We start from the raw sequence: 18,720 nt of genomic DNA, 5'->3' as shown, positions 1-18,720 counted from the left end.
TGTTTTCTCATATTTATGTAGTTTGCTTGCATGATGCCCGGAACAGCGGGGTTGTGTGCTCCCATATGGTCTAGCGGTTAGGATTCCTGTTTTTCACCCAGGCGGCCCGGGTTTGACTCCCGGTATGGGAACGTGTCAGTTTTGCCTCCTGCTTTCCAAAAGATCAGCACCGTGTACGAAGGAGCCGCATTAAAACCACTCGAACGTGCAAAACGCGCGAGAAGAGGGGGCGCTTGTTTCCAACCGAAGACTTCTCGCGTGTGAGACGAGCTGATCATCGCTGCAGGAGGTGGGAGGGTTACTCTGGTAGACAGGGCTGACCTTCGGCAATAGGATTTATACTCTCCAAGATGATATTTGCACTTTCTGGAGAGGCGATTTTCTCCACTTCAGTAGCCCGATTTCGTCGATTGCGTGGAGAGGGCTGTAGAATGTGGCGCCGCTTTTCCTGCTCCGTCCATGACAGGCGTGCTGGTCTCTGGAGAGAGAGCACGGTCCATCAGCGCACTCCAATAAAGGCACTGGAAGCAGCTGAATCGCATTGACTAAGCTCAGCACTGGGCCGCTGGGAAGGGTTTGCTACCGTTTCCGTAGTGTAGTGGTTATCACGTTTGCCTCCCACGCGAAAAGTCCCTGGTTCGAAACTGGGCGGAAATAGACCGGCTTCTTTTGTCGCCACGCACAAAAGGGGATTGGGGATTCGCCTAGCGCTGTGATCGCACAGACCCACTCACCTCTTAGTGTGGCGGGATCTGCACAGTGCATGTCGCAGCGCATCCTGCTTTCACTCCAATGCGCGTCCTGATGTACCCCAGTCTCCCGCGTGACAGGTGGGGATAATCACCACTATACTAACGAGGAAGACATCGCTCTCTCCGACCCCCGGCATCGTGTCCCGATCCACCGTGCTGGAAGCCGACGCGTGCTGTGATTTCTTTACGGAGCAGAAATGACAACCGAGGAGCCGAGAGATCATTTCAGCATTTCGCGTCTGAACAGAAAACACAAACGACCAACTCGGAATGACTTGCCTTTGACGCTTATCAAAGCGTTCTTTGTGCATCGAACAGACCCACTCACCTCTTAGTGTGGCAGGATCTGCACACTGCATGTCGCAGCGCTTCCTGCTTTCACTTCAATGTGCTTTCTGATGTCGAGTCGTGTGCCGTGCGGAGGCTCTGAAAGCGAGAGCAATGAAAAGGTGCACGACGCTGTGAAAGAAAACAGAGAAGTGAAAGGCAGTCCTTTCTCTAAGGAGGTAAAAGAAAAGCTTTCTACTCCCCGTCGGGGAATCGAACCCCGGTCTCCCGCGTGACAGGCGGGGATACTTGCCACTATACTAACGAGGAAGACATCACACCCTTCGATCCCCGGCATCGTGTCCCGACCCAGCGTGCTGGAAGCCGACGCGTGCTGTGATTCCTTTACGGAGCAGAAATGACAACCGAGGAGCCGAGAGATCATTTCAGCATTTCGCGTCTGAACGGAAAACACAAACGACCAACTCGGAATGACTTGCTTTTGACGCTTTTCAAAGCGTTCTTTGTGCACGACGACTGCGCCGCCTAGCAGATACAAATGGGTTGTACAACTCTGAACTAGCAAATGGAAGTGGGCTAAGCCCCCTCTCTTTTAGCCCAGGTTCGATCTGTCTCCCAGAATCACCAGGGCGCACGCACACACACACACCCGTGCCGTTGAAGTGCTCTGCTTCATTTCTAAGGGCAACTCAACATTCACTCCTACCCCGAGAACAGAAAAGACAGCGTCCGCAGCAACAACAGCTCAGGTCTCTGCACAGGAACTAAGCTGCCCCCATCTCCTCTGCTCTGCGGCTCCTGCGGAGTGGAGTCCTGTCTGGAGCCGTGTTTGCAGGCGGCGGCTCCCCGCGCTCTGTCTGTGCGTCGTGTCCAAGAGCTCCTGGGAGGAAGAGAGAGCCCTCCCACTCGGGGGCTTTTCCACGGTCTGTGTGAGGAGGGGCGGGTGTGTCCAGTAGCTTATCGAGCGGAAGCCTGGGGCGGCGGAGAGCTGTGATCGTGCAGACCTTGAGGTGTCACCTCTTTGTCTGCTTTCCCGCCCCCCCTCCGCCCAAGCTCTGCTCCAGAGTAGCCCGGCAACCCCTCACACCTGCACGTGTCACAACCTAAGGTGTGGTCATGAGACACCCATGGGGTGCTGTTCTGTTCTTGCTAATTGTTTCCTGCCCGTCGCAGGCAGGAGTCCATGCGAGGAAGATGCGCTGGACAGAGCTCAGAGGGCGCAGCTGGGTGGCTTTCCTTCTGAGTGACGTTCCTGCAACACTCTCCCGCTCCTCTTGGTGCGCTCATGCCGCTGGAGCAGGTGGCTGTGGGCTCTGTGCACTGCCGAAATAGCTCAGTTGGGAGCGCGTTAGACTGAAGATCTAAAGGTCCCTGGTTCGATCGCGGGTTTCGGCATTTTGTTTCATCGCGCCCTTTGTTCCTCTCTCCAGCGCCCCCTGCCTAAAGTGACGCTTCCCTTTCTCAGCCCGAAACGCAAGCGAGACACCAGCAGCGGTCCCTGCAGGTTTCCGTAGTGTAGCGGCTATCACGTTCGCCTAACACGCGAAAGGTCCCCGGTTCGAGACCGGGCGGAAACAGCCTCTTGTTGCACGCTCCTGTACTTCACAGAGGTCTTGAGCGACCGGTCATTTGTTCCCAATGTATTTCTGGTGCCTTCATGCACTCTTGTACCAAACGCACGTTCTTTCTGTACGCGGAGCCGATCATTTGCAATTGGGCTGTGCCGACAGACCAGGACGAGCTCTGTCGGCTCAAAAGCAGCGCAGGACCTGCAAGAACAACAGAAAGATTAGTATCCAGTGAGCCCAAGATCTCATCAAGAATCGGCTCCAGCAACAGGGCTGGGCGCATTGTTCCATTCTCCGACCACTCTCGGTGTAAACAAGTCTCTCCTGGTCTCTGCTTGAAATGCACTTTCCTGCGTTTGCTTTCGTGTAACTGGCTTCCCCTGCATGGGCGAATGTGAAGAAGATCCTTAGTAAGTCGTTGAAGAAAACCGAGAAGAGGTCGGAGTGGCCTCTGTCGTTCATCAACGATCCAGTCAGGCAGTACTCCTCTGTAAAGCGCCGTTCGTTCACATCGATTGGCTTTCTTTTGCCTTCATTCGCGCAAGTAGTAAAAGTAGACGCCCCTATTCTGCCGTGACCCGGATTCGAACCGGGGTTGTTGCGGCCACAACGCAAAGTACTGACCACTATACGATCACGGCGAGTTACCGATACACACATGGTAGGGCGGAAAAGGCTGTGCTCTCTTCGTGTGACCTAATTCGGAAAAGTCCTGACGTTGCATTTCAACTGAGCCCCAGTATACATCGACCCTTCGACACTCTGAGTGACAACTCTCTTGCGTGTTTTCTCATATTTATGTAGTTTGCTTGCATGATGCCCGGAACAGCGGGGTTGTGTGCTCCCATATGGTCTAGCGGTTAGGATTCCTGGTTTTCACCCAGGCGGCCCGGGTTTGACTCCCGGTATGGGAACGTGTCAGTTTTGCCTCCTGCTTTCCAAAAGATCAGCACCGTGTACGAAGGAGCCGCATTAAAACCACTCGAACGTGCAAAACGCGCGAGAAGAGGGGGCGCTTGTTTCCAACCGAAGACTTCTCGCGTGTGAGACGAGCTGATCATCGCTGCAGGAGGTGGGAGGGTTACTCTGGTAGACAGGGCTGACCTTCGGCAATAGGATTTATACTCTCCAAGATGATATTTGCACTTTCTGGAGAGGCGATTTTCTCCACTTCAGTAGCCCGATTTCGTCGATTGCGTGGAGAGGGCTGTAGAATGTGGCGCCGCTTTTCCTGCTCCGTCCATGACAGGCGTGCTGGTCTCTGGAGAGAGAGCACGGTCCATCAGCGCACTCCAATAAAGGCACTGGAAGCAGCTGAATCGCATTGGCGAAGCTCAGCACTGGGCCGCTGGGAAGGGTTTGCTACCGTTTCCGTAGTGTAGTGGTTATCACGTTTGCCTCCCACGCGAAAAGTCCCTGGTTCGAAACTGGGCGGAAACAGACCGGCTTCTTTTGTCGCCACGCACAAAAGGGGATTGGGGATTCGCCTAGCGCTGTGATCGCACAGACCCACTCACCTCTTAGTGTGGCGGGATCTGCACAGTGCATGTCGCAGCGCATCCTGCTTTCACTCCAATGCGCGTCCTGATGTACCCCAGTCTCCCGCGTGACAGGTGGGGATAATCACCACTATACTAACGAGGAAGACATCACACCCTTCGACCCCCGGCATCGTGTCCCGACCCACCGTGCTGGAAGCCGACGCGTGCTGTGATTCCTTTACGGAGCAGAAATGACAACCGAGGAGCCGAGAGATCATTTCAGCATTTCGCGTCTGAACAGAAAACACAAACGACCAACTCGGAATGACTTGCCTTTGACGCTTATCAAAGCGTTCTTTGTGCATCGAACAGACCCACTCACCTCTTAGTGTGGCGGGATCTGCACAGTGCATGTCGCAGCGCTTCCTGCTTTCACTTCAATGTGCTTTCTGATGTCGAGTCGTGTGCCGTGCGGAGGCTCTGAAAGCGAGAGCAATGAAAAGGTGCACGACGCTGTGAAAGAAAACAGAGAAGTGAAAGGCAGTCCTTTCTCTAAGGAGGTAAAAGAAAAGCTTTCGACTCCCCGTCGGGGAATCGAACCCCGGTCTCCCGCGTGACAGGCGGGGAGACTTGCCACTATACTAACGAGGAAGACATCACACCCTTCGATCCCCGGCATCGTGTCCCGACCCAGCGTGCTGGAAGGCGACGCGTGCTGTGATTCCTTTACGGAGCAGAAATGACAACCGAGGAGCCGAGAGATCATTTCAGCATTTCGCGTCTGAACGGAAAACACAAACGACCAACTCGGAATGACTTGCTTTTGACGCTTTTCAAAGCGTTCTTTGTGCACGACGACTGCGCCGCCTAGCAGATACAAATGGGTTGTACAACTCTGAACTAGCAAATGGAAGAGGGCTAAGCCCCCTCTCTTTTAGCCCAGGTTCGATCTGTCTCCCAGAATCACCAGGGCGCACGCACACACACACACCCGTGCCGTTGAAGTGCTCTGTTTCATTTCTAAGGGCAACTCAACATTCACTCCTACCCCGAGAACAGAAAAGACAGCGTCCGCAGCAACAACAGCTCAGGTCTCTGCACAGGAACTAAGCTGCCCCCATCTCCTCTGCGGCTCCTGCGGAGTGGAGTCCTGCCTGGAGCCGTGTTTGCAGGCGGCGGCTCCCCGCGCTCTGTCTGTGCGTCGTGTCCAAGAGCTCCTGGGAGGAAGAGAGAGCCCTCCCACTCGGGGGCTTTTCCACGGTCTGTGTGAGGAGGGGCGGGTGTGTCCAGTAGCTTATCGAGCGGAAGCCTGGGGCGGCGGAGAGCTGTGATCGTGCAGACCTTGAGGTGTCACCTCTTTGTCTGCTTTCCCGCCCCCCCTCCGCCCAAGCTCTGCTCCAGAGTAGCCCGGCAACCCCTCACACCTGCACGTGTCACAACCTAAGGTGTGGTCATGAGACACCCATGGGGTGCTGTTCTGTTCTTGCTAATTGTTTCCTGCCCGTCGCAGGCAGGAGTCCATGCGAGGAAGATGCGCTGGACAGAGCTCAGAGGGCGCAGCTGGGTGGCTTTCCTTCTGAGTGACGTTCCTGCAACACTCTCCCGCTCCTCTTGGTGCGCTCATGCCGCTGGAGCAGGTGGCTGTGGGCTCTGTGCACTGCCGAAATAGCTCAGTTGGGAGAGCGTTAGACTGAAGATCTAAAGGTCCCTGGTTCGATCCCGCGTTTCGGCATTTTGTTTCATCGCGCCCTTTGTTCCTCTCTCCAGCGCCCCCTGCCTAAAGTGACGCTTCCCTTTCTCAGCCCGAAACGCAAGCGAGACACCAGCAGCGGTCCCTGCAGGTTTCCGTAGTGTAGCGGCTATCACGTTCGCCTAACACGCGAAAGGTCCCCGGTTCGAGACCGGGCGGAAACAGCCTCTTGTTGCACGCTCCTGTACTTCACAGAGGTCTTGAGCGACCGGTCATTTGTTCCCAATGTATTTCCGGTGCCTTCATGCACTCTTGTACCAAACGCACGTTCCGTCTGTACGCGGAGCCGATCATTTGCAATTGGGCTGTGCCGACAGACCAGGACGAGCTCTGTCGGCTCAAAAGCAGCGCAGGACCTGCAAGAACAACAGAAAGATTAGCATCCAGTGAGCCCAAGATCTCATCAAGAATCGGCTCCAGCAACAGGGCTGGGCGCATTGTTCCATTCTCCGACCACTCTCGGTGTAAACAAGTCCCTCCTGGTCTCTGCTTGAAATGCACTTTCCTGCGTTTGCTTTGGTGTAACTGGCTTCCCCTGCATGGGCGAATGTGAAGAAGATCCTTAGTAAGTCGTTGAAGAAAACCGAGAAGAGGTCGGAGTGGCCTCTGTCGTTCATCAACGATCCAGTCAGGCAGTACTCCTCTGTAAAGCGCCGTTCGTTCACATCGATTGGCTTTCTTTTGCCTTCATTCGCGCAAGTAGTAAAAGTAGACGCCCCTATTCTGCCGTGACCCGGATTCGAACCGGGGTTGTTGCGGCCACAACGCAAAGTACTGACCACTATACGATCACGGCGAGTTACCGATACACACATGGTAGGGCGGAAAAGGCTGTGCTCTCTTCGTGTGACCTAATTCGGAAAAGTCCTGACGTTGCATTTCAACTGAGCCCCAGTATACATCGACCCTTCGACACTCTGAGTGACAACTCTCTTGCGTGTTTTCTCATATTTATGTAGTTTGCTTGCATGATGCCCGGAACAGCGGGGTTGTGTGCTCCCATATGGTCTAGCGGTTAGGATTCCTGGTTTTCACCCAGGCGGCCCGGGTTTGACTCCCGGTATGGGAACGTGTCAGTTTTGCCTCCTGCTTTCCAAAAGATCAGCACCGTGTACGAAGGAGCCGCATTAAAACCACTCGAACGTGCAAAACGCGCGAGAAGAGGGGGCGCTTGTTTCCAACCGAAGACTTCTCGCGTGTGAGACGAGCTGATCATCGCTGCAGGAGGTGGGAGGGTTACTCTGGTAGACAGGGCTGACCTTCGGCAATAGGATTTATACTCTCCAAGATGATATTTGCACTTTCTGGAGAGGCGATTTTCTCCACTTCAGTAGCCCGATTTCGTCGATTGCGTGGAGAGGGCTGTAGAATGTGGCGCCGCTTTTCCTGCTCCGTCCATGACAGGCGTGCTGGTCTCTGGAGAGAGAGCACGGTCCATCAGCGCACTCCAATAAAGGCACTGGAAGCAGCTGAATCGCATTGACTAAGCTCAGCACTGGGCCGCTGGGAAGGGTTTGCTACCGTTTCCGTAGTGTAGTGGTTATCACGTTTGCCTCCCACGCGAAAAGTCCCTGGTTCGAAACTGGGCGGAAACAGACCGGCTTCTTTTGTCGCCACGCACAAAAGGGGATTGGGGATTCGCCTAGCGCTGTGATCGCACAGACCCACTCACCTCTTAGTGTGGCGGGATCTGCACAGTGCATGTCGCAGCGCATCCTGCTTTCACTCCAATGCGCGTCCTGATGTACCCCAGTCTCCCGCGTGACAGGTGGGGATAATCACCACTATACTAACGAGGAAGACATCGCTCTCTCCGACCCCCGGCATCGTGTCCCGATCCACCGTGCTGGAAGCCGACGCGTGCTGTGATTTCTTTACGGAGCAGAAATGACAACCGAGGAGCCGAGAGATCATTTCAGCATTTCGCGTCTGAACAGAAAACACAAACGACCAACTCGGAATGACTTGCCTTTGACGCTTATCAAAGCGTTCTTTGTGCATCGAACAGACCCACTCACCTCTTAGTGTGGCAGGATCTGCACACTGCATGTCGCAGCGCTTCCTGCTTTCACTTCAATGTGCTTTCTGATGTCGAGTCGTGTGCCGTGCGGAGGCTCTGAAAGCGAGAGCAATGAAAAGGTGCACGACGCTGTGAAAGAAAACAGAGAAGTGAAAGGCAGTCCTTTCTCTAAGGAGGTAAAAGAAAAGCTTTCTACTCCCCGTCGGGGAATCGAACCCCGGTCTCCCGCGTGACAGGCGGGGATACTTGCCACTATACTAACGAGGAAGACATCACACCCTTCGATCCCCGGCATCGTGTCCCGACCCAGCGTGCTGGAAGCCGACGCGTGCTGTGATTCCTTTACGGAGCAGAAATGACAACCGAGGAGCCGAGAGATCATTTCAGCATTTCGCGTCTGAACGGAAAACACAAACGACCAACTCGGAATGACTTGCTTTTGACGCTTTTCAAAGCGTTCTTTGTGCACGACGACTGCGCCGCCTAGCAGATACAAATGGGTTGTACAACTCTGAACTAGCAAATGGAAGTGGGCTAAGCCCCCTCTCTTTTAGCCCAGGTTCGATCTGTCTCCCAGAATCACCAGGGCGCACGCACACACACACACCCGTGCCGTTGAAGTGCTCTGCTTCATTTCTAAGGGCAACTCAACATTCACTCCTACCCCGAGAACAGAAAAGACAGCGTCCGCAGCAACAACAGCTCAGGTCTCTGCACAGGAACTAAGCTGCCCCCATCTCCTCTGCTCTGCGGCTCCTGCGGAGTGGAGTCCTGTCTGGAGCCGTGTTTGCAGGCGGCGGCTCCCCGCGCTCTGTCTGTGCGTCGTGTCCAAGAGCTCCTGGGAGGAAGAGAGAGCCCTCCCACTCGGGGGCTTTTCCACGGTCTGTGTGAGGAGGGGCGGGTGTGTCCAGTAGCTTATCGAGCGGAAGCCTGGGGCGGCGGAGAGCTGTGATCGTGCAGACCTTGAGGTGTCACCTCTTTGTCTGCTTTCCCGCCCCCCCTCCGCCCAAGCTCTGCTCCAGAGTAGCCCGGCAACCCCTCACACCTGCACGTGTCACAACCTAAGGTGTGGTCATGAGACACCCATGGGGTGCTGTTCTGTTCTTGCTAATTGTTTCCTGCCCGTCGCAGGCAGGAGTCCATGCGAGGAAGATGCGCTGGACAGAGCTCAGAGGGCGCAGCTGGGTGGCTTTCCTTCTGAGTGACGTTCCTGCAACACTCTCCCGCTCCTCTTGGTGCGCTCATGCCGCTGGAGCAGGTGGCTGTGGGCTCTGTGCACTGCCGAAATAGCTCAGTTGGGAGCGCGTTAGACTGAAGATCTAAAGGTCCCTGGTTCGATCGCGGGTTTCGGCATTTTGTTTCATCGCGCCCTTTGTTCCTCTCTCCAGCGCCCCCTGCCTAAAGTGACGCTTCCCTTTCTCAGCCCGAAACGCAAGCGAGACACCAGCAGCGGTCCCTGCAGGTTTCCGTAGTGTAGCGGCTATCACGTTCGCCTAACACGCGAAAGGTCCCCGGTTCGAGACCGGGCGGAAACAGCCTCTTGTTGCACGCTCCTGTACTTCACAGAGGTCTTGAGCGACCGGTCATTTGTTCCCAATGTATTTCTGGTGCCTTCATGCACTCTTGTACCAAACGCACGTTCTTTCTGTACGCGGAGCCGATCATTTGCAATTGGGCTGTGCCGACAGACCAGGACGAGCTCTGTCGGCTCAAAAGCAGCGCAGGACCTGCAAGAACAACAGAAAGATTAGTATCCAGTGAGCCCAAGATCTCATCAAGAATCGGCTCCAGCAACAGGGCTGGGCGCATTGTTCCGTTCTCCGACCACTCTCGGTGTAAACAAGTCTCTCCTGGTCTCTGCTTGAAATGCACTTTCCTGCGTTTGCTTTCGTGTAACTGGCTTCCCCTGCATGGGCGAATGTGAAGAAGATCCTTAGTAAGTCGTTGAAGAAAACCGAGAAGAGGTCGGAGTGGCCTCTGTCGTTCATCAACGATCCAGTCAGGCAGTACTCCTCTGTAAAGCGCCGTTCGTTCACATCGATTGGCTTTCTTTTGCCTTCATTCGCGCAAGTAGTAAAAGTAGACGCCCCTATTCTGCCGTGACCCGGATTCGAACCGGGGTTGTTGCGGCCACAACGCAAAGTACTGACCACTATACGATCACGGCGAGTTACCGATACACACATGGTAGGGCGGAAAAGGCTGTGCTCTCTTCGTGTGACCTAATTCGGAAAAGTCCTGACGTTGCATTTCAACTGAGCCCCAGTATACATCGACCCTTCGACACTCTGAGTGACAACTCTCTTGCGTGTTTTCTCATATTTATGTAGTTTGCTTGCATGATGCCCGGAACAGCGGGGTTGTGTGCTCCCATATGGTCTAGCGGTTAGGATTCCTGGTTTTCACCCAGGCGGCCCGGGTTTGACTCCCGGTATGGGAACGTGTCAGTTTTGCCTCCTGCTTTCCAAAAGATCAGCACCGTGTACGAAGGAGCCGCATTAAAACCACTCGAACGTGCAAAACGCGCGAGAAGAGGGGGCGCTTGTTTCCAACCGAAGACTTCTCGCGTGTGAGACGAGCTGATCATCGCTGCAGGAGGTGGGAGGGTTACTCTGGTAGACAGGGCTGACCTTCGGCAATAGGATTTATACTCTCCAAGATGATATTTGCACTTTCTGGAGAGGCGATTTTCTCCACTTCAGTAGCCCGATTTCGTCGATTGCGTGGAGAGGGCTGTAGAATGTGGCGCCGCTTTTCCTGCTCCGTCCATGACAGGCGTGCTGGTCTCTGGAGAGAGAGCACGGTCCATCAGCGCACTCCAATAAAGGCACTGGAAGCAGCTGAATCGCATTGGCGAAGCTCAGCACTGGGCCGCTGGGAAGGGTTTGCTACCGTTTCCGTAGTGTAGTGGTTATCACGTTAGCCTCCCACGCGAAAAGTCCCTGGTTCGAAACTGGGCGGAAACAGACCGGCTTCTTTTGTCGCCACGCACAAAAGGGGATTGGGGATTCGCCTAGCGCTGTGATCGCACAGACCCACTCACCTCTTAGTGTGGCGGGATCTGCACAGTGCATGTCGCAGCGCATCCTGCTTTCACTCCAATGCGCGTCCTGATGTACCCCAGTCTCCCGCGTGACAGGTGGGGATAATCACCACTATACTAACGAGGAAGACATCACACCCTTCGACCCCCGGCATCGTGTCCCGACCCACCGTGCTGGAAGCCAACGCGTGCTGTGATTCCTTTACGGAGCAGAAATGACAACCGAGGAGCCGAGAGATCATTTCAGCATTTCGCGTCTGAACAGAAAACACAAACGACCAACTCGGAATGACTTGCCTTTGACGCTTATCAAAGCGTTCTTTGTGCATCGAACAGACCCACTCACCTCTTAGTGTGGCGGGATCTGCACAGTGCATGTCGCAGCGCTTCCTGCTTTCACTTCAATGTGCTTTCTGATGTCGAGTCGTGTGCCGTGCGGAGGCTCTGAAAGCGAGAGCAATGAAAAGGTGCACGACGCTGTGAAAGAAAACAGAGAAGTGAAAGGCAGTCCTTTCTCTAAGGAGGTAAAAGAAAAGCTTTCGACTCCCCGTCGGGGAATCGAACCCCGGTCTCCCGCGTGACAGGCGGGGATACTTGCCACTATACTAACGAGGAAGACATCACACCCTTCGATCCCCGGCATCGTGTCCCGACCCAGCGTGCTGGAAGGCGACGCGTGCTGTGATTCCTTTACGGAGCAGAAATGACAACCGAGGAGCCGAGAGATCATTTCAGCATTTCGCGTCTGAACGGAAAACACAAACGACCAACTCGGAATGACTTGCTTTTGACGCTTTTCAAAGCGTTCTTTGTGCACGACGACTGCGCCGCCTAGCAGATACAAATGGGTTGTACAACTCTGAACTAGCAAATGGAAGAGGGCTAAGCCCCCTCTCTTTTAGCCCAGGTTCGATCTGTCTCCCAGAATCACCAGGGCGCACGCACACACACACACCCGTGCCGTTGAAGTGCTCTGTTTCATTTCTAAGGGCAACTCAACATTCACTCCTACCCCGAGAACAGAAAAGACAGCGTCCGCAGCAACAACAGCTCAGGTCTCTGCACAGGAACTAAGCTGCCCCCATCTCCTCTGCTCTGCGGCTCCTGCGGAGTGGAGTCCTGCCTGGAGCCGTGTTTGCAGGCGGCGGCTCCCCGCGCTCTGTCTGTGCGTCGTGTCCAAGAGCTCCTGGGAGGAAGAGAGAGCCCTCCCACTCGGGGGCTTTTCCACGGTCTGTGTGAGGAGGGGCGGGTGTGTCCAGTAGCTTATCGAGCGGAAGCCTGGGGCGGCGGAGAGCTGTGATCGTGCAGACCTTGAGGTGTCACCTCTTTGTCTGCTTTCCCGCCCCCCCTCCGCCCAAGCTCTGCTCCAGAGTAGCCCGGCAACCCCTCACACCTGCACGTGTCACAACCTAAGGTGTGGTCATGAGACACCCATGGGGTGCTGTTCTGTTCTTGCTAATTGTTTCCTGCCCGTCGCAGGCAGGAGTCCATGCGAGGAAGATGCGCTGGACAGAGCTCAGAGGGCGCAGCTGGGTGGCTTTCCTTCTGAGTGACGTTCCTGCAACACTCTCCCGCTCCTCTTGGTGCGCTCATGCCGCTGGAGCAGGTGGCTGTGGGCTCTGTGCACTGCCGAAATAGCTCAGTTGGGAGAGCGTTAGACTGAAGATCTAAAGGTCCCTGGTTCGATCCCGCGTTTCGGCATTTTGTTTCATCGCGCCCTTTGTTCCTCTCTCCAGCGCCCCCTGCCTAAAGTGACGCTTCCCTTTCTCAGCCCGAAACGCAAGCGAGACACCAGCAGCGGTCCCTGCAGGTTTCCGTAGTGTAGCGGCTATCACGTTCGCCTAACACGCGAAAGGTCCCCGGTTCGAGACCGGGCGGAAACAGCCTCTTATTGCACGCTCCTGTACTTCACAGAGGTCTTGAGCGACCGGTCATTTGTTCCCAATGTATTTCCGGTGCCTTCATGCACTCTTGTACCAAACGCACGTTCCTTCTGTACGCGGAGCCGATCATTTGCAATTGGGCTGTGCCGACAGACCAGGACGAGCTCTGTCGGCTCAAAAGCAGCGCAGGACCTGCAAGAACAACAGAAAGATTAGCATCCAGTGAGCCCAAGATCTCATCAAGAATCGGCTCCAGCAACAGGGCTGGGCGCATTGTTCCATTCTCCGACCACTCTCGGTGTAAACAAGTCCCTCCTGGTCTCTGCTTGAAATGCACTTTCCTGCGTTTGCTTTGGTGTAACTGGCTTCCCCTGCATGGGCGAATGTGAAGAAGATCCTTAGTAAGTCGTTGAAGAAAACCGAGAAGAGGTCGGAGTGGCCTCTGTCGTTCATCAACGATCCAGTCAGGCAGTACTCCTCTGTAAAGCGCCGTTCGTTCACATCGATTGGCTTTTTTTTGCCTTCATTCGCGCAAGTAGTAAAAGCAGACGCCCCTATTCTGCCGTGACCCGGATTCGAACCGGGGTTGTTGCGGCCACAACGCAAAGTACTGACCACTATACGATCACGGCGAGTTACCGATACACACATGGTAGGGCGGAAAAGGCTGTGCTCTCTTCGTGTGACCTAATTCGGAAAAGTCCTGACGTTGCATTTCAACTGAGCCCCAGTATACATCGACCCTTCGACACTCTGAGTGACAACTCTCTTGCGTGTTTTCTCATATTTATGTAGTTTGCTTGCATGATGCCCGGAAGAGCGGGGTTGTGTGCTCCCATATGGTCTAGCGGTTAGGATTCCTGGTTTTCACCCAGGCGGCCCGGGTTTGACTCCCGGTATGGGAACGTGTCAGTTTTGCCTCCTGCTTTCCAAAAGATCAGCACCGTGTACGAAGGAGCCGCATTAAAACCACTCGAACGTGCAAAACGCGCGAGAAGAGGGGGCGCTTGTTTCCAACCGAAGACTTCTCGCGTGTGAGACGAGCTGATCATCGCTGCAGGAGGTGGGAGGGTTACTCTGGTAGACAGGGCTGACCTTCGGCAATAGGATTTATACTCTCCAAGATGATATTTGCACTTTCTGGAGAGGCGATTTTCTCCACTTCAGTAGCCCGATTTCGTCGATTGCGTGGAGAGGGCTGTAGAATGTGGCGCCGCTTTTCCTGCTCCGTCCATGACAGGCGTGCTGGTCTCTGGAGAGAGAGCACGGTCCATCAGCGCACTCCAATAAAGGCACTGGAAGCAGCTGAATCGCATTGGCGAAGCTCAGCACTGGGCCGCTGGGAAGGGTTTGCTACCGTTTCCGTAGTGTAGTGGTTATCACGTTTGCCTCCCACGCGAAAAGTCCCTGGTTCGAAACTGGGCGGAAACAGACCGGCATCTTTTGTCGCCACGCACAAAAGGGGATTGGGGATTCGCCTAGCGCTGTGATCGCACAGACCCACTCACCTCTTAGTGTGGCGGGATCTGCACAGTGCATGTCGCAGCGCATCCTGCTTTCACTCCAATGCGCGTCCTGATGTACCCCAGTCTCCCGCGTGACAGGTGGGGATAATCACCACTATACTAACGAGGAAGACATCGCTCTCTCCGACCCCCGGCATCGTGTCCCGACCCACCGTGCTGGAAGCCGACGCGTGCTGTGATTTCTTTACGGAGCAGAAATGACAACCGAGGAGCCGAGAGATCATTTCAGCATTTCGCGTCTGAACAGAAAACACAAACGACCAACTCGGAATGACTTGCCTTTGACGCTTATCAAAGCGTTCTTTGTGCATCGAACAGACCCACTCACCTCTTAGTGTGGCAGGATCTGCACACTGCATGTCGCAGCGCTTCCTGCTTTCACTTCAATGTGCTTTCTGATGTCGAGTCGTGTGCCGTGCGGAGGCTCTGAAAGCGAGAGCAATGAAAAGGTGCACGACGCTGTGAAAGAAAACAGAGAAGTGAAAGGCAGTCCTTTCTCTAAGGAGGTAAAAGAAAAGCTTTCTACTCCCCGTCGGGGAATCGAACCCCGCTCTCCCGCGTGACAGGCGGGGATACTTGCCACTATACTAACGAGGAAGACATCACACACTTCGATCCCCGGTATCGTGTCCCGACCCAGCGTGCTGGAAGGCGACGCGTGCTGTGATTCCTTTACGGAGCAGAAATGACAACCGAGGAGCCGAGAGATCATTTCAGCATTTCGCGTCTGAACGGAAAACACAAACGACCAACTCGGAATGACTTGCTTTTGACGCTTTTCAAAGCGTTCTTTGTGCACGACGACTGCGCCGCCTAGCAGATACAAATGGGTTGTACAACTCTGAACTAGCAAATGGAAGTGGGCTAAGCCCCCTCTCTTTTAGCCCAGGTTCGATCTGTCTCCCAGAATCACCAGGGCGCACGCACACACACACACCCGTGCCGTTGAAGTGCTCTGCTTCATTTCTAAGGGCAACTCAACATTCACTCCTACCCCGAGAACAGAAAAGACAGCGTCCGCAGCAACAACAGCTCAGGTCTCTGCACAGGAACTAAGCTGCCCCCATCTCCTCTGCTCTGCGGCTCCTGCGGAGTGGAGTCCTGCCTGGAGCCGTGTTTGCAGGCGGCGGCTCCCCGCGCTCTGTCTGTGCGTCGTGTCCAAGAGCTCCTGGGAGGAAGAGAGAGCCCTCCCACTCGGGGGCTTTTCCACGGTCTGTGTGAGGAGGGGCGGGTGTGTCCAGTAGCTTATCGAGCGGAAGCCCGGGGCGGCGGAGAGCTGTGATCGTGCAGACCTTGAGGTGTCACCTCTTTGTCTGCTTTCCCGCCCCCCCTCCGCCCAAGCTCTGCTCCAGAGTAGCCCGGCAACCCCTCACACCTGCACGTGTCACAACCTAAGGTGTGGTCATGAGACACCCATGGGGTGCTGTTCTGTTCTTGCTAATTGTTTCCTGCCCGTCGCAGGCAGGAGTCCATGCGAGGAAGATGCGCTGGACAGAGCTCAGAGGGCGCAGCTGGGTGGCTTTCCTTCTGAGTGACGTTCCTGCAACACTCTCCCGCACCTCTTGGTGCGCTCATGCCGCAACACAGGAAGGCTGGAGCAGGTGGCTGTGGGCTCTGTGCACTGCCGAAATAGCTCAGTTGGGAGAGCGTTAGACTGAAGATCTAAAGGTCCCTGGTTCGATCCCGGGTTTCGGCATTTTGTTTCATCGCGCCCTTTGTTCCTCTCTCCAGCGCCCCCTGCCTAAAGTGACGCTTCCCTTTCTCAGCCCGAAACGCAAGCGAGACACCAGCAGCAATCCCTGCAGGTTTCCGTAGTGTAGCGGCTATCACGTTCGCCTAACACGCGAAAGGTCCCCGGTTCGAGACCGGGCGGAAACAGCCTCTTGTTGCACGCTCCTGTACTTCACAGAGGTCTTGAGCGACCGGTCATTTGTTCCCAATGTATTTCCGGTGCCTTCATGCACTCTTGTACCAAACGCACGTTCCTTCTGTACGCGGAGCCGATCATTTGCAATTGGGCTGTGCCGACAGACCAGGACGAGCTCTGTCGGCTCAAAAGCAGCGCAGGACCTGCAAGAACAACAGAAAGATTAGCATCCAGTGAGCCCAAGATCTCATCAAGAATCGGCTCCAGCAACAGGGCTGGGCGCATTGTTCCATTCTCCGACCACTCTCGGTGTAAACAAGTCCCTCCTGGTCTCTGCTTGAAATGCACTTTCCTGCGTTTGCTTTGGTGTAACTGGCTTCCCCTGCATGGGCGAATGTGAAGAAGATCCTTAGTAAGTCGTTGAAGAAAACCGAGAAGAGGTCGGAGTGGCCTCTGTCGTTCATCAACGATCCAGTCAGGCAGTACTCCTCTGTAAAGCGCCGTTCGTTCACATCGATTGGCTTTCTTTTGCCTTCATTCGCGCAAGTAGTAAAAGTAGACGCCCCTATTCTGCCGTGACCCGGATTCGAACCGGGGTTGTTGCGGCCACAACGCAAAGTACTGACCACTATACGATCACGGCGAGTTACCGATACACACATGGTAGGGCGGAAAAGGCTGTGCTCTCTTCGTGTGACCTAATTCGGAAAAGTCCTGACGTTGCATTTCAACTGAGCCCCAGTATACATCGACCCTTCGACACTCTGAGTGACAACTCTCTTGCGTGTTTTCTCATATTTATGTAGTTTGCTTGCATGATGCCCGGAACAGCGGGGTTGTGTGCTCCCATATGGTCTAGCGGTTAGGATTCCTGGTTTTCACCCAGGCGGCCCGGGTTTGACTCCCGGTATGGGAACGTGTCAGTTTTGCCTCCTGCTTTCCAAAAGATCAGCACCGTGTACGAAGGAGCCGCATTAAAACCACTCGAACGTGCAAAACGCGCGAGAAGAGGGGGCGCTTGTTTCCAACCGAAGACTTCTCGCGTGTGAGACGAGCTGATCATCGCTGCAGGAGGTGGGAGGGTTACTCTGGTAGACAGGGCTGACCTTCGGCAATAGGATTTATACTCTCCAAGATGATATTTGCACTTTCTGGAGAGGCGATTTTCTCCACTTCAGTAGCCCGATTTCGTCGATTGCGTGGAGAGGGCTGTAGAATGTGGCGCCGCTTTTCCTGCTCCGTCCATGACAGGCGTGCTGGTCTCTGGAGAGAGAGCACGGTCCATCAGCGCACTCCAATAAAGGCACTGGAAGCAGCTGAATCGCATTGGCGAAGCTCAGCACTGGGCCGCTGGGAAGGGTTTGCTACCGTTTCCGTAGTGTAGTGGTTATCACGTTTGCCTCCCACGCGAAAAGTCCCTGGTTCGAAACTGGGCGGAAACAGACCGGCTTCTTTTGTCGCCACGCACAAAAGGGGATTGGGGATTCGCCTAGCGCTGTGATCGCACAGACCCACTCACCTCTTAGTGTGGCGGGATCTGCACAGTGCATGTCGCAGCGCATCCTGCTTTCACTCCAATGCGCGTCCTGATGTACCCCAGTCTCCCGCGTGACAGGTGGGGATAATCACCACTATACTAACGAGGAAGACATCGCTCTCTCCGACCCCCGGCATCGTGTCCCGACCCACCGTGCTGGAAGCCGACGCGTGCTGTGATTTCTTTACGGAGCAGAAATGACAACCGAGGAGCCGAGAGATCATTTCAGCATTTCGCGTCTGAACAGAAAACACAAACGACCAACTCGGAATGACTTGCCTTTGACGCTTATCAAAGCGTTCTTTGTGCATCGAACAGACCCATTCACCTCTTAGTGTGGCGGGATCTGCACAGTGCATGTCGCAGCGCTTCCTGCTTTCACTTCAATGTGCTTTCTGATGTCGAGTCGTGTGCCGTGCGGAGGCTCTGAAAGCGAGAGCAATGAAAAGGTGCACGACGCTGTGAAAGAAAACAGAGAAGTGAAAGGCAGTCCTTTCTCTAAGGAGGTAAAAGAAAAGCTTTCTACTCCCCGTCGGGGAATCGAACCCCGGTCTCCCGCGTGACAGGCGGGGATACTTGCCACTATACTAACGAGGAAGACATCACACCCTTCGATCCCCGGCATCGTGTCCCGACCCAGCGTGCTGGAAGGCGACGCGTGCTGTGATTCCTTTACGGAGCAGAAATGACAACCGAGGAGCCGAGAGATCATTTCAGCATTTCGCGTCTGAACGGAAAACACAAACGACCAACTCGGAATGACTTGCTTTTGACGCTTTTCAAAGCGTTCTTTGTGCACGACGACTGCGCCGCCTAGCAGATACAAATGGGTTGTACAACTCTGAACTAGCAAATGGAAGAGGGCTAAGCCCCCTCTCTTTTAGCCCAGGTTCGATCTGTCTCCCAGAATCACCAGGGCGCACGCACACACACACACCCGTGCCGTTGAAGTGCTCTGCTTCATTTCTAAGGGCAACTCAACATTCACTCCTACCCCGAGAACAG

At 54.8% G+C, this 18,720-nt stretch overlaps 14 non-coding genes across 14 annotated transcripts; 10 read left to right on the top strand and 4 right to left on the bottom strand.

The window, feature by feature from the left end:
- Positions 1 to 1,277: 1,277 nt before the first annotated feature.
- Positions 1,278 to 1,349, bottom strand: trnad-guc (transfer RNA aspartic acid (anticodon GUC)). Its single transcript has one exon. It is a non-coding gene; the product is annotated as a tRNA-Asp (tRNA).
- Positions 1,350 to 2,544: 1,195 nt separating this feature from the next.
- trnav-aac (transfer RNA valine (anticodon AAC)) lies at positions 2,545 to 2,617 on the top strand. The gene has a single exon. It is a non-coding gene; the product is annotated as a tRNA-Val (tRNA).
- Positions 2,618 to 3,975: 1,358 nt separating this feature from the next.
- Positions 3,976 to 4,048, top strand: trnag-ccc (transfer RNA glycine (anticodon CCC)). The gene has a single exon. It is a non-coding gene; the product is annotated as a tRNA-Gly (tRNA).
- A 1,882-nt stretch (positions 4,049 to 5,930) lies between these two features.
- On the top strand, positions 5,931 to 6,003 carry trnav-aac (transfer RNA valine (anticodon AAC)). Its single transcript has one exon. It is a non-coding gene; the product is annotated as a tRNA-Val (tRNA).
- Positions 6,004 to 7,361: 1,358 nt separating this feature from the next.
- Positions 7,362 to 7,434, top strand: trnag-ccc (transfer RNA glycine (anticodon CCC)). The gene has a single exon. It is a non-coding gene; the product is annotated as a tRNA-Gly (tRNA).
- Positions 7,435 to 8,054: 620 nt separating this feature from the next.
- Positions 8,055 to 8,126, bottom strand: trnad-guc (transfer RNA aspartic acid (anticodon GUC)). The gene has a single exon. It is a non-coding gene; the product is annotated as a tRNA-Asp (tRNA).
- A 1,195-nt stretch (positions 8,127 to 9,321) lies between these two features.
- trnav-aac (transfer RNA valine (anticodon AAC)) lies at positions 9,322 to 9,394 on the top strand. The gene has a single exon. It is a non-coding gene; the product is annotated as a tRNA-Val (tRNA).
- A 2,051-nt stretch (positions 9,395 to 11,445) lies between these two features.
- On the bottom strand, positions 11,446 to 11,517 carry trnad-guc (transfer RNA aspartic acid (anticodon GUC)). Its single transcript has one exon. It is a non-coding gene; the product is annotated as a tRNA-Asp (tRNA).
- Positions 11,518 to 12,712: 1,195 nt separating this feature from the next.
- Positions 12,713 to 12,785, top strand: trnav-aac (transfer RNA valine (anticodon AAC)). Its single transcript has one exon. It is a non-coding gene; the product is annotated as a tRNA-Val (tRNA).
- A 1,358-nt stretch (positions 12,786 to 14,143) lies between these two features.
- Positions 14,144 to 14,216, top strand: trnag-ccc (transfer RNA glycine (anticodon CCC)). The gene has a single exon. It is a non-coding gene; the product is annotated as a tRNA-Gly (tRNA).
- A 1,718-nt stretch (positions 14,217 to 15,934) lies between these two features.
- On the top strand, positions 15,935 to 16,007 carry trnaf-gaa (transfer RNA phenylalanine (anticodon GAA)). The gene has a single exon. It is a non-coding gene; the product is annotated as a tRNA-Phe (tRNA).
- Positions 16,008 to 16,116: 109 nt separating this feature from the next.
- On the top strand, positions 16,117 to 16,189 carry trnav-aac (transfer RNA valine (anticodon AAC)). Its single transcript has one exon. It is a non-coding gene; the product is annotated as a tRNA-Val (tRNA).
- A 1,358-nt stretch (positions 16,190 to 17,547) lies between these two features.
- On the top strand, positions 17,548 to 17,620 carry trnag-ccc (transfer RNA glycine (anticodon CCC)). The gene has a single exon. It is a non-coding gene; the product is annotated as a tRNA-Gly (tRNA).
- A 620-nt stretch (positions 17,621 to 18,240) lies between these two features.
- Positions 18,241 to 18,312, bottom strand: trnad-guc (transfer RNA aspartic acid (anticodon GUC)). The gene has a single exon. It is a non-coding gene; the product is annotated as a tRNA-Asp (tRNA).
- Between the last annotated feature and the right edge of the window lie 408 nt (positions 18,313 to 18,720).

The sequence above is a fragment of the Atractosteus spatula genome (genome assembly GCF_055471065.1).
Source record: "Atractosteus spatula isolate fAtrSpa1 chromosome 10 unlocalized genomic scaffold, fAtrSpa1.hap1 SUPER_10_unloc_7, whole genome shotgun sequence".
NCBI classification, from domain to species: domain Eukaryota; kingdom Metazoa; phylum Chordata; class Actinopteri; order Semionotiformes; family Lepisosteidae; genus Atractosteus; species Atractosteus spatula.
The sequence above is the reverse complement of the archived record's forward strand: the minus strand, read 5'-3'. Positions and strand labels throughout refer to the sequence as shown.